This window comes from Macrobrachium rosenbergii, chromosome 8, assembly GCF_040412425.1.
Source record: "Macrobrachium rosenbergii isolate ZJJX-2024 chromosome 8, ASM4041242v1, whole genome shotgun sequence".
Taxonomy (NCBI): domain Eukaryota; kingdom Metazoa; phylum Arthropoda; class Malacostraca; order Decapoda; family Palaemonidae; genus Macrobrachium; species Macrobrachium rosenbergii.
Genome location: NC_089748.1, coordinates 79,051,650 through 79,066,563, shown reverse-complemented (window position 1 = coordinate 79,066,563; position 14,914 = coordinate 79,051,650).

Sequence of the window (14,914 nt, the reverse complement as noted above, 5' to 3'; positions counted from 1 at the left end):
TAAACCAAAAAGCTCTTACCCAGAATGGGTAGTCTTTGGTGTCCCACTTGCTCTTTACCTTAGGGAGTGTTCTTTTATCAGGAAGGTGGGCAGGACGTCAGGAGATTGCCAAGACCTGAAAATATACCGGGTGTTTCGAAATTAGAGGGGCCCCCTCTCCTCAGAACAAATGGAAAGTTATGAAATTTTCTGCTATAGCCTATCTCCAAGTACATTATTTTAACTTTCTATTAAACTATTTTCATTTTACATTTCTTGTATTTTCAGACTAAGTGACGGAGTAAGATACAGCCATGGCTAACGACTCGGAGGAAATCAAATGGATTGACCGAATCCAGGCTATAACCTTCAGAGAGGTCAGGGATGCTGGTGCACCCTTCATTTCACGTTCCTGGATAGCTAAATACATTAAAAGAGATGACTTCTTTGTTAAAAGAAACTGGAACAAAAATCCATATGACTGTCATCGTGAAAAGAGTGAGATTCTTGGAAGGCCTGAAGTCCTTTCCCAGGAGTCAAAAGACATCATAGCTGAGGCAGTGGGTAGACCAAGAAAGTCTTTACGTAAATTGGTGCTTGAACTAGAAACAAAAGGGGAAAGAGAGAAGTTATAGTGCTGTATATCGTGAGTTGAAAAAATCTGGTATCAAGCCATTTCATTTTATCAGCAAGCCCAACATCACTCAGCAACAGAGAAGACCATGCATGGTTTTGTGGTTCATTTCTTAAAGACTGGGATGAAGATGACTTTCTCCATGTTGCTGCATCAGATGAATTCTTCATTTACACAGTCAGGAAGCCAAATCATAAAAATGGCATCATTTGGGCTGCAAAGTTGGATGATATCAGTGATGATATGCACTATCGCCAAGTTGTGAAATTTCCTGGATGTTTGGGAATTTTTCTCTGTTTCACAGCCAAGCGGTTAATGGATCATGACAGTCATGGAATCAATACTTCAGAAGGACTGTGCTCACTGGTGGAGTATTTCCTTTTCAGATCTTGAAAATGTGTTATCTGTTGAAGAAGTCACATTTTTACTGATAAGGCACCATGTTTTCTTTCCACAAAGCTGCTTGAAAATGTATCATTTCTTCTGAAAAAGTGAATTTCCAGGTAGCTCCCTGACCTTAATGTGTGAAAACATTGGTAGTATCTTAAAGGATCGTGTTGAAAGTGTGCACAGTGAACTATGATAGTATACCAAGCCTTGACAACCTGCGAAGAGAGGTGACCGAAGTGCTCGGGGAAATGGAGTTTGGGTCTCAGCTTTTTTGCGATTTGCTGAAATCATACCCCTCAAGAATGCAGGCCATGGTACAGGCTGATGGAGGCCACACAAAATATTAAATACTCAGAGAGAAACTTAAATAAATACCTGTTCTGAATTACTTTTGTTTTTGTTCATATCAATTTTAGTTTATGCTGTAGAGGGGGGCCTCTAATTTCGAAACACCCTGTATATATATAGAGCAAAGATGCATATATACCCATACATGCATATACACACACACATGTGTATGCATACATACATATGTAAACACTTACACACACTTACTTAACAATATATATATATAAATATAGCCAAAAGCTCCTCCCAGAATGGATAGTCTTTTGTGTCCCATTTACTGTTTTACCTGAGGGAGTATTCTTTTGTCTGGGAGATGGGCAGGACGTCAGGAGATTTCCAAAACCTAAAAATATATATATAGAGCAAAGATGTATATGTACCCATATAAGTATGTACAAATACATGTAATGTATACATACATATACACAAATACCTACACACACCTCATATATAGTATATATATATATATATATATATATATATATATATATATATATATATATATATGCATATATATCTATATATACTGTATATATATATAAACATATATATATATATATATATATATATATATATATATATATATATATATATATATATATATATATAATCTCAAAGTCCCCCTTCTATTTTACCTGGGGGTGGCTGGTGGCAGGACATCAGGGAGATTCTCATGTGTCCCTATGTTTCCTAAGATATGTCTGGTGATCTGTGCCGGTGTCTGCTCATTTTCGTTCAGATTCGACCTGAGAACCTGCGTTTCTGCACAGTCCAGTAGGTAGTGTGCGAGGGGCTGATTTACTGCTCAGTCACAGTACTGGCATGGCCTGTCTTTGTTCCCTATCAGTTGCCAGCTGCATAGGTATCCGAGCCTTAGCCTATGCGTGATGACAGAGAGTTTTCTGGTGGTTTGCCTTGTGATGTCGTGAGGCTTGAAATTTGCGACGTCTATGTACCACTTGGCTGTTCTTGAGTTTTGCAGATGGTGCTGTCGCACTCCACTTTCTTCTTGAAGCCTGGCATATCTTTTTGCCATTTCTTTTAGTTGCATGATTGATGGTTGTATCTTTATACTCACTGTACTGCAGCTGAGAGCAGTTTTGGCTAGGGTGTCCACCTCTTCTTTTCCCTGGATCCCGACATGACTAGGTATCCAGTTGAGGATGACCCTCCTGCCGGCAGCTTGATGTGACTTGGCCACTGATTTGATTGCTAATATCAGTGTCACATTTTCTTTGGGTTTTGTTGCTTTGAGCACGAGGATTGCTCCTTTGGAGTCGGTATGTACTCTTGTGTGCCCTTCTCTCCGGATGGAATCTTCTAAGGCTTTGAAAATTGCCATTAATTCAGCTTGTAGTATGGAAGCATTGTTGGACAGCCTCCAGCTGCCTCTGAAGTCTTGGGTGACCACTGCTGCTGCTGTTGCCGGTGCTTGTGGATCAAATGATCCATCTTTGTTATATGTGTTTTCGGCTGCTGTGCTCCTGATTGCTTCTCCTGCTGCAGTCCTCATCTGTGCTGCTGTGCAGTGCTTTGCTGCAGTAGTACTGTAAAATTATACGGAGGGGTCTTCGACCAAGGCAGCTTGTTCTTGGTATCCCTCAGGTGGGACATCCTTTGTCATGTCTTTCACTGCATTCTGCATATCTAGTTGTCTCAGGGTCTGGAGTATGCTGCCAGCATGTGATTTAGAGGGATTTAGCTCCTCATGCAGGTTGATGCATGCACACATTTTATTATTTAGTGGTCCATCTCTGTCGCTTTTGATAGTTTTGCACAGTATGGCAGCATTTCTTTGGCCTATTCTGTGGGTGAGAGATTGTAGCTGTGTCTCTGATCTCTGGGTCAGTATTTATGGGGGGGCGCCTCTTGATCGGTGCTGAATTATGATTGGCTTCCTGGGGTCCCAGTCATCTCGGGAGAGCCTTCTCTCCCATGTTGATGTTCGGGGCTGTCTTGCGGGGTGGACATTATAGTGCTGGGGATGAATGGGGAGAATTTCGATCCTCAGATGCTGAATTTTGAAACCTTTATTAGCTATGGTAATTGTAGTGCAGGTCTCCTGATTCCCATGGGAGGAAAGATTTCGTGTAATGTTGAGGGTGGTTTCTCCTTCCCAACGTGCAATGCTTCTAAGAGGCACAGGCGGTGGTGGTCCGTAGTTTGGTCAATTATTTCCATATTCGTGATGCCAACCCTCAACATTACGCAGGAAACCTTTCTCCTCCCCATGGTCGCCAAGAAACCTGCACCGAGCGACCCCCAAAGAGAACGAGCGAATCAAAACTCGACATCTAAGGATCGAAATTCTCCCATTCATGCCCAGCACTACAATGCTGCTTGCTCACAATACGAGCCCCGGACATCAACATGGAAGAGAAGCCTCCGCCCGAGATGACCTGCCCCGGGCAGCCAATCATAATTCAGCACTGATCAAGACCAGCCACCACCCCCCTATAAATGCCGACCCAAGCGCCTTGTTTCTCCAGGTCTTTTTCAACCACGTCCAGAGGATGATCAACGAGATGGTCAAAACATGTCGACGGTACCTGAAGTAGAACCTGAATCCAGACGATCAAGGATTTCACGGATTTCTGATTGGATATTTCAATAAAAGACTTCCCGCATTCCACACACTATCATTTTTCCAATATGAATATCGACCAGTTGCTGACCAACATCGCTGAACCCGAAAAGCCAATTATAAGGAAGTAGAAAAGATACTGTGTAAGATAAATTCGCATAATACATCGATTCTTTTTAATAAGACCTGTTTAAAAGAGGGTCTATTCCCTTCAAATAATATTAATGATAATAGTTATTATTATTATTATTATTATTATTATTATTATTATTATTATTATTATTATTTTGGGTATAGGCCCTCTTTCAAACATGTTTTGTTAAATATGATGGCAGCCTTGGTTGCATTAATCTTGTAGATTATTCGTTCAACTCTTCTAATTATCCTCTTTTCTTCTTCAGTAACAGAATTCTGAGGTAAAATGCCCAAGTTCATTGAGGGGTTTATTTATAAAAATATCAAAAGTCCAAAGGTAATGAAATCCCGAGGGCGGGGTCAAAAACGAGTGCAGGGGTCGTAGCTGGTCCTGGGATCTAGGTATCGCGACATGTTTCGGAAGGCCTTCTTCCTTCTTCAGTTTGGGAACTGAATGAAGTGGTGGCTATGAGTCTCTCTTTTTCATATCAGCGGTCGGCGGGGGGCGCTGGTCACGGTCTGCTTTTGATTGGTCCAATCAAACCACAGCCAAAACTTCATTCAGCTCCGGGGCCTGAAGAAGGACGAAGGCCTTCAATCTTAATGTCTATACCTACGATCCCAGAGTTTGCAACCCCTGCACTCGTTTTTGGACTGAGCTCTCGAAGGAATTTCCAGCCTTCGACTTTTGATGTTTTTATAAATAAAACCCCTACAATGAACTTTGGCACTTTACTCAATTCTGTTGCTGAAGAAGAAAAAAGGATAATTAGAAAAGTTGAACGAATAATCTACAAGATTAATGCAACCAAGGCTGCCATCATATTTAACTAAATATTATTATTATTATTATTTTTAGTCAGTCCAAATCTTCATGGAACTGTCAAGATATAGTAGGAGAGAATAGATGAAAAAATGAAAATTATTAAACATATCATTTCCAGATCTCCAGCCATTCCCAACCCCAGCAACAACTTGATATCACAGAATCATAGCAAAGCTGCTTTATATATGAAAGTCTGTGGCATGTTCCAATTACAGAGTAATCTATGATATGTAAAGTTATCAACCAAATGAGTCCAGATAATGAGATGTTCTTTGATGGGGATCTAAAAGTGCACTCTACCAAGTAGCTGAACTAACTCTCCTAGGGCTGATCCTACTGGTACGGAAGCTTTGATTATCTCAACGGTCTGGAAAATACATGAGCAAGTTGCTAAATAGCACCTAGTTTTTGTCTGCTGCTAATTCAGTGGCTTACTCATGCTGCGTTTCATCTTCTCATAGTTCTTCTAACCACAACCTTATTGCTGTTCGCTCTACTTTTGCTTAAAAATATAAGTGTGTATTTTCATTTTTTGTAATTCCCTGGGGGATACTGTTTCTGTTTCAAGGAATCCATGACAATACATATTGCTGAGGTGTTGGCTGAGGGGTTGGAGGTATATGTTGCTTTTTGTTTTTCTGTACTACCAGTTCTGCATAAGAATGATGATTCAACTATTTCCAAAATAATTTTCCTCCCTAATACTGTTTAAACCTCTAATGTCACTGATGCAAACTAAGATATTTTTAAAAGGTGCATATGAAACGATTGATCTAATTGGTTTGAAAATACTTCCCTTCCTGTCTTTTCATCTTTTCCAGCTTCCCAGAAATATGTAAGTCTGGAAGTCGATTCCTTCTGAATCAACTTCACAAAGAAAAATGGTGCCCCAAGAGTCTCCACAGATAAGAGAACAATACCTAAAAAAAAGGTGGGAAAAGTCCCGCTGCCTCCACCCAATAATCGACCTGTCTGTGAATAGGTAAGCATCAGCTGAAACAATTTCTTAAAAAAATGCATTTTCCCACAAGATACTCTTTTTCTCGGGGCAGTGATGTTCGTGAGACTCCTAATAGCAACCCGAAGCCTCATTTAAGCCTGCTTTAGATTACAATCCTCTCTACAGCATAAGTTAGAGATCATGTATTTAGTCGGAATGGATGGTCTCTGTTAGGATGGTAATTTTCAATACCCAACAATAACATGATATGCTCGAAACCTGGTCACCACTTTCATCAAATGGTTACAGGCAAAAACAGAAAGAGACAAACACCGCAATGATAAAAGACTACCATGCAGCTAAAACACACCAATTCACTGTATATATAGTCACGTAAACAAAGCTGAGAGGAGAGAAAATAAGTCAAGACAATATTGCAGTGCTTCACAGTAGAAAAACAGCTCCCCCCCCACAGATGCATGGGCATCAATACCCAACATTGCCAGGAAGTCTATTCCACATCTTTGATATATATGAAAAAATGACCTCTAGGAATGGGCAGTGTGGCATTATGGCACCTCAGCAGAGTGTAGATGTTGATGCTCGGTCAGAAGAATAGCACGCCAATTCTAAAGAAGAAGATAATGCAAGTGACAGCGGGATTCCTCTGTGAAACATAATATTTAAAGAAGCCAGACACTTCAGACCGAGTTGTAAATCATTAAAGAAGTTATGGCACAAAGATCTTGGTCGAAAGTAACACTCTGTGTTATCAAATACTAAGTTCTTAATTACACCTTTACCTATTCACGCTGGGTCATAGTTTGGTGGTATGTACAAGATCAGCTAATCAATGAGATCTTTATTTTACTGAAGTTCAGCTTCTTCCTAAAATGACTAAACCACTTACTCATCAGTCAAGGTCAGTACATATGATGCTAGTAAAGACTAGAACAGCAAAAGTATCGGAATACTACAGCGTCTTTTTCAAACGTCTGAAGTCGTGTCGGTAGTAAAGACTAACTCAACAAAAGGACCAAAATACTACATTACCCACTTTAATTTTCAAGGTCAGAGTCAAGTTGCTAGTTGAAACTAGAAGCACATGGCACCAAGACACTATCCAGGGGCACACAAGACATGATGGGTCTAGGCTCATTAAAACCTTCATAACAACTCACTGCTGCTGCTTCCTTAAAAAAGAAATATGAAATGAGATTGAGGATAGCCCTCCATCACTTGACATGTCAAGATTTGAATGGGTGTGAACCAATATACATTGTAAAGGTTGCTTTGGACATCGGAAGAAAGATATAAAACAAGTAAAAAATAGAGTTTCTGTGCAGCCGCTACAGCGCATAATCAGTCACCGAAAATAGGTCTATCTTTCGGTGGTCTCGGTATACTGCTGTATGAACAGGCGGCCAATGAAACTTTGACCACGGCCCGGTGGTGGCTATCCTATATCGTTGCAAAAAGCACGATCATGTCTAACTTTAACCTTAAATAAAATAAAAACCACTAAGGCTTGAAGGCTGTAATTTGGTATGTTTGATGATGCGAGGGTGGATGATCAACATACCAATTTGCAGCCCTCTAGCCTTCGTAGTTTTTAATATCTGAGGGCGGACAGAAAAATGCGGACAGAAAAAAGTGCTGACAGAATAAAGTGCGGACGGACAGACAAAGCCGGCACAATAGTTTTCATTTACAGGGGACTAAAAATATCACAACACCTTTCTGTAAGCGCAGTCTACATAAACAAGAGAATTAATCTTCAACACTACCAAAAGTTGCAGTCTGAAATTACACATCCCTAAGGTACAAGAGCAGTATGGCAAAATTCTGAACAATAAAAATGCAGTTTAAAAATGGGGTATGATGAAGTGTTTTACGGTTGTGAGAAAGCACCATATACATTTTAGTAACTACGAAAATCCAGCTACATCTCGACCACCAACTATATAAATATATATATAACAAATATATATATATATATATATATGTATATATATATATACATATATATATATTATATATATATATATATATATATATATATATATATATATATATATATATATATATAACTATATATAAATACATATAAAATATTTATAAATAGAATTTATGTATTATATATATTATATATATATATATATATATATATATATATATATATATATATATATATATATATATACTGTATATATATTATATATATATATATAATATATATATATATATATATATATATATATATATATATTATATATATATATATATATATATATATATATATATATATATATATATATTATAAAATAAAATTTATAATATATGAAGAGAGAAGAGAGAGAGAGAGAGAGAGAGAGAGAGAAATCCTTTTGCCCAAATGAATTTCAGTACCACCTTACACCAAAGAAGAGAAAAATGAATCAAAGCGCGTATAATAACATTTTCATAAGCATGAACGCACCCAGTGTTCTTTATGACTGTGGCAATTACAGAATTTCTTTGAATGTGCCAGTACTGGTGATTACACATTTTTAAAGCGAAAATCAACGCCATCAATTCTGCTAAATCCAACAGATTAATCCACATCTTCAGTGCTACCTCACGCACTACACCTAAATACGAACTAAAATGAAATAAAAACGATTAGAAGTATTTATCATTCAAGGCCAATGAATAATCTATTTCTGTCCTTACAAAGCTATTCACATTCAGTGAAGTTAGAAATATTTTATAAATCATCCACTTTGACTTGGCATTTCTAATCATGCTGTTTTGAAAAGCTGCAACTCACATTTCTGGAGACAACTAAATCGATATACCTGTCAAGAGGCTGAAATTTTTCATATACAAATTTTATACACAATTTGTTACTAATTCCGAAGGATAAAGTTATGAATGATTACTAGATATTTGCGACGCTTATACCAAGATATGAGTTTTCTTTTAATAATAAATCAAGTAGGTCAATTAACATGAAGGCTGAACCTTGATTTTGCTCCGAGGCAAAATTTCCTCTGGCAAGTGATTACAACTAAATGCAAAATGAAGAGAGAATATTTCAACTACACATAAGAGCGACTTTATCATACACCTGTTATGAAACAGGACAGACAAGCAAAGAGCAAACTGACTCACTGACTGCAGGCACCCTTAATGATAAATATACTCGTACACCGTTTTCTCATCCCTGAAGCCCAGGGCATCGATGGCTCTTGCCATTTTATTTAGCGAATGGAATGGCCCACGATGCCATTTGGGACGGACCAATTCTTTGCGAGGAAGTCGAATGCGAGGTATTGAGACAAGCTGAGTCTTACTTACTCTATTTTCACTCTACATGTTAGTCTTAAATAAAGAGAATGTGGCAGCTCTTCGTTGGTGAGTCGGTAGAGCTGCGGACTGGTAGAGCTGCGGACTGGCACTCGCTGGGCCGGAGTTCGATTCCCCGGCCGGCTGATGAAGAGTTAGAGGAATTTATTCTGGTGATAGAAATTCATTTCTCGCTATAATGTGGTTCGGATTCCACAATAAGCTGTAGGTCCCGTTGCTAAGTAACCAATTGGTTCTTAGCCACGTAAAATAAGTCTAATCCTTCGGGCCAGCCCTAGGAGAGCTGTTAATCAGCTCAGTGGTCTGGTTAAACTAAGGTATACTTAACTTAAGAGAATGTGGTACCTACTCATACGGACGATTATTGTCTGCTTGCCTCTTACTATCTCATATAGAGTCGTCGTCTTTCTCTTTTGGCATAACAAAAAATGGTCAGCGACAACACTTCATCACGCCTTAGCTTTGTTTTAATGATTGAATGCAAAAAAAGTAGACACCAAATATCCCTTAATAAATTCCGAAAGCAAGTGGAAAATCGCAAACATTAAAGTAGTTGCTTCGATACTTATTTGATGACGATTTGATTCTCTGGAAGGATTTGTCTCGAAATAATGCCTTATTTCCTCTTAAATGGAGACCGAATAGCCAGTTAATTTATCATATAAGCATAATAAGTCTCTTGCCATCTTCACAATATATTACCATAGACAAAATCACGATACAGAAGGAAATGGCCTTATTTACACGCAAAGTTTATACGATTTATTGTAGTTTCATGCCAAAAGCTTCATGTAAATTTTTACTGTGGTTACGACCAACTCAAGTCGGCTGGCTAACTACCTGGTACAACATTAATGTACATCCATACATTATATATAAAAATATAATATTATGGGAAACAGTACATACATACAATATATATTTACACTTCACAAATAGTATATATATATATATATATAAATATATATATATATATATATTTTATATATATATATATATATATATATATATATCAATGTATTACAATTGAACCGTGCTTGAGAATATCATAAAATCCAATAATTAGTGCGTCAAAACATAGACTTTGAACAAGTACTTCTGTAGTTTATTCTACATTTTCAAGTTCACACTGAATACAGAGGTAGTTGACAGAGCTTTACATACAAAATGAGAAGGGGGTGTGGGGTTACAGTTTCTTAATCTGGGCGGCATGTTCTTTAAACAGAAAAGAAAAGGACAAAGGATCCAGGGATAATCCAAGATTAAAATTCCTTGTGCATATGGCTTCAATAAACACTGTTTCCAGCAGGTTCCTTTTCTGATGGTCGCTGACCTTGCAGATTATCAATGACTTATCCCAGTTAATAGCTTGGCCTGTCTTAAGCTAATGATACGAAATGCCATTGTTTGTTAGGCCTCTTGAAAGGGCATATTTGTGTTGAGAACATCTCACTTTTAGTCCTTTTGATGTCTGGCCAATATAAATCTTATTACATTCTTTGCAAGGGTTGCTATATACAATATTGTTTGGATTGGGTGGACTATTCTGAATTAACTTATTTCTCAAAATGTTATTATATTTGAATACTGCATAAATATCAATAGTTTTTAAAATGGGCATTGCAGGAATGAAATTAGGGTGAAATGGTAAACAAAGAATATTTTTAAGTTCTGTGTTAACTCTGGTTGGATTGTAATATGCCGTTTTTACTTTATTCTTACAAAGTTCCTAAAAATATGAAGGATAACATAATGAATCTCCTATTCTATTAGTAACTTTAAACTTATCTTTCAAAAATTCAGGACTACAAATTCTAAGAGCTCTAAGATACATACCAGGAAATGTTGAAACCTTAATTTGTTTAGCATCGTTAGAATAAAAATGAATATATGAAAAATTATTCGTGGGTTTTCTATATAATTTAAAACACAAAATGGTGTTATTTCTAATAACTAAGACGTCCAAAAATGGAATGAAATTATTTTCTTCATATTCTATTGTGAATTTTATGGTTGGTACAAGATTATTAATTATATTCAAGAAATCAGGGATATTTACAATGTCTTTTACAATACAAAAGCAATCGTCTACATATCTAACCCAAAATACTTTAGAGAACAGATCTCTTGGAATAAGTCTAGACTTAAAGAATTCCATGTAGATATTAGACAAAATGGGTGAAAGAGGGTTTCCCATAGCCATACCAAATATTTGTTCATAAAAATTACCAATGAAAGTGAATTTACGATTTTTTACACAAAGGGATGTCAGATTAATAATGACATTGGTGAGTAATTCTAGATTATGCAAATCCAAATTTTGTGATAAATATAGAAGTAAGTCATCAATAGGTACTTTAGTATATAAATAAAGATGTCACATTAAAACTGGTTAATTTATCATTACTGGATAATTCAATATGAGAAAGTCTAGAACAAAAATCAACCGAGTTTTGTAAATGGAATTTGAAATAGTGCCCACAACAGGTGACACTAATTTAAGTAAATATTTAGAAAGTTTATAACTAATAGAATCGGTTGACTGATAATGGACTGAATAGGAAAATCTCTTTTATGGGTTCTGATTAATCCGTACATGAAAGGTAGTGATGGCCAATCGTTGAAACTTTCTCTTTTATTGAGCCGAATTCTTTTAGTATAGCTTTTATTTTAGAACTGAAACTTTTAATGACCTCAGATAATGGGTCACTCGTTAGGTTTTTGTAAGTACTAGAATCAGAGAATAAATTTTCCATTTTTTCTACATAATTCATTTTATCCATTATTACAAAACAGTTGGATTAGTCGGCTTTAGTAATGTGCAAACTTTTATCTTTCTTCGTTTCCTGAATTGCATCTATAAACCTTTTCTGGAAATTCACTATTTTATTAGGCATTTGAAGTAAGCCGAAAAAAAGACCTTTAACTAAATTCATTGAAGGTGACGCAATTGTGTTTTTCTTTTCCAGTTTGGCCATCTCTGAGGTGATGTTCGTGCACGAGATGTCATCCATAATCGAATATGATAAACATAGCCTAAAGCAAGTTTGAAATTCGGGTTCAGCTCTTTGCTTGAGAGGTTTATTACACAATCATCTTTACATTTGTTCTTCCAATCACTTATCTCAATGAGTCCTTTCAGTTTATAATCAAGGTGGTGAACTAATTTGTTCAGCTTGAATCTAAGGCTATTATAAATTCTGTTCAGCAGCAATGGTATCCAGTCCGGGGGAACCATGAAATTAAAGCTTTCAGTTCTCAGTTTATTGAAAGTATTGAATTCAAGCCTTTTTGTATTTTGTATATGTTTTTTGAGGAAAATTACATAATTCATTGAAGGGTGGTTCACTGTCCACTCGTAGTTGTCTTGTTAATAAAGACTTTGGGATGACCTGTTCTTGTAGACACTTTTCAAGAAATTTCCATCGAAGCCGAATACTGTGTGCTTTCACTAATGTCTTTTGGAAGTTGAAGAGAACATCTGCCAGAAAAGGGAGCAGGAGTAGAAAGTTTCTCGTGGCATCCTTATCCAATGTAGCACGATTGAACGCTTGCTTGAGAATGTCATAAAATCCACGTAAGAAGGTGAGTGAAAACCGGGACTTTGAACAAGTACATTCGTAGTTTAGTCTACATTTTTAAGTTCATAATGAATACAGACGTAGTTGACAAAGCTTTATATACAAATTTAGAAGGGAACCGGGTTGCAGTTTCTTAATCTGGGAGGCATGTTCTTTGTCCCTGTCTTTTCTGTTTAAAGAACATGCCGCCCAGATTAAGAAACTGCAACCCCGGCCCCCCCTTCTTTTTGTATATAAAGCTCTATCAAATACCTCTGTATTCAGTGTGAACTTGAAATTGTAGAATAAACTACAAAAGTACTTGTTCAAAGTCCCTGTTTTGACTCACTTTCTTACGTGTGATTTTATGATATATATGTATATATATATTATATATAATATAGATATATATATATATATATATATATATATATACACACACATATATATATATATATATATATATATATATATATATATATATATATATATATATATATATATTTGCATGTATACCTGTACATATTATATATATGTATATATATATATATATATATATATATATATATATATATATATATATATATATATATATATATATATATATATAATATATATATATATATATATATATATAGGGGGCACGCCGGCGTTCTTCAGGAAGCATGCCATCAAAGTAAGTTGTTAGAGCTATTAAAACTTTTCCTGATGAAAGCAAAGCGTGTGTTAGAATGATGGACGTGTTTGGTATAATGTAGCGGTGCGTCCAATGCAAGGGTGTGTCTTTTCTCTAAGCCTTTTCTAAACCTTCTACGGCAAATTAATGCAAAAGGTTGTTGAATAAAAAATGGGTTGTGACTGGAGTGAGGAAAGGTTGATTCTTGCAGATGACACAGCACAGATAGGGACAATAAAAAGAGAAATATAACTACTGAGAGAATTTTAAACTCTTTGCAAGAGAATAAAGTTCATGGTAAATGTGAGCAAGAGCATGATTATGAGGGTAAATGTAATCTAGGAAGATGGAGTAATGAACTGATAGTGGAAGAATGGAAGAGGTTGTTTTGCATAGGGATTTGTGGGTTAATATAATGGGTTTGTACGGGGAGAGACGAGGTGAGTCACAGAACATGTGAAATAAGGAAGGTAGCAATGTGTGGAAAATAAAACTACCATAAATATCACGTTGAAAGTTGTGCATCGATGCTTATTTATAGAATAATGAAGATGGCAAACCCATACCATCAGGTTTTGTTGGCCAGTCGACAAAACCATCAAAACCTGATGGTATAAGTTTGCCATCTTCGTTATCCTATAAACAGGCATTCATGCACAGCTTTCAACGTCATATTTGCGCTAGTTTTATTTTATACAAACTCCTACTGCTATAAAAAAAATGTTCTAGTTTACAGTAACCCAAGTTCGTATTGCACGCAACAGACCTATGTTAACGATCGCAATATTAATCATTATTATTCCCCATTCTGAGTAACTGAATCCGGAATCATTATACAGATATTCCTGATTTGCAACTTGAATCAAGTAATTTGAAGAAATTACCTGTATGTAATTTATTTTCTTGACCTTTTAACATATTTGACAAAGGGTTTCTTGCAATTTGTTGCTCTACATACACTAAAGCGAATCCAGCAATTTGTTCTCTTACGGAACCCTCAGCGCCATCATTTTTTTATTCATTTTTTCATCTTTATAATTTCATACTTATTACTATTACCTTGAAATGAGTTAAAACCAAGTTAGGATTTAAAAAGATTGCTATCATTGGAGAGATAACTTTAGACAATAAAAAATGGAAATTGAATTACGCATGGGTGAAAAAAGATGTAAACTTGAGAAAAGGGAATAAAGAAATGGTAAAGATGGAGAAAAGAAAGAGGATAAAAAGATAACCATCTAAGAATCATTCATTAAAAGCTCTAACTATCTGGTAGGTAGTGTATCTTGTTACACATACTCACAAGACCTGTAAAAAAATCAATACAAGAAAAACATTGAAATATCATCTGTGAAAGTGAATCATAAAATATGAAGACTATTCATGGCAAACTATTAAAGACTATCGTTGAATTAACAGGTTAATCTTGTTTGTGGGATAATGCACACAACAAATTTTGAATCCAGGTAAAAAAGTCACGGGTAAAAAAGTTAC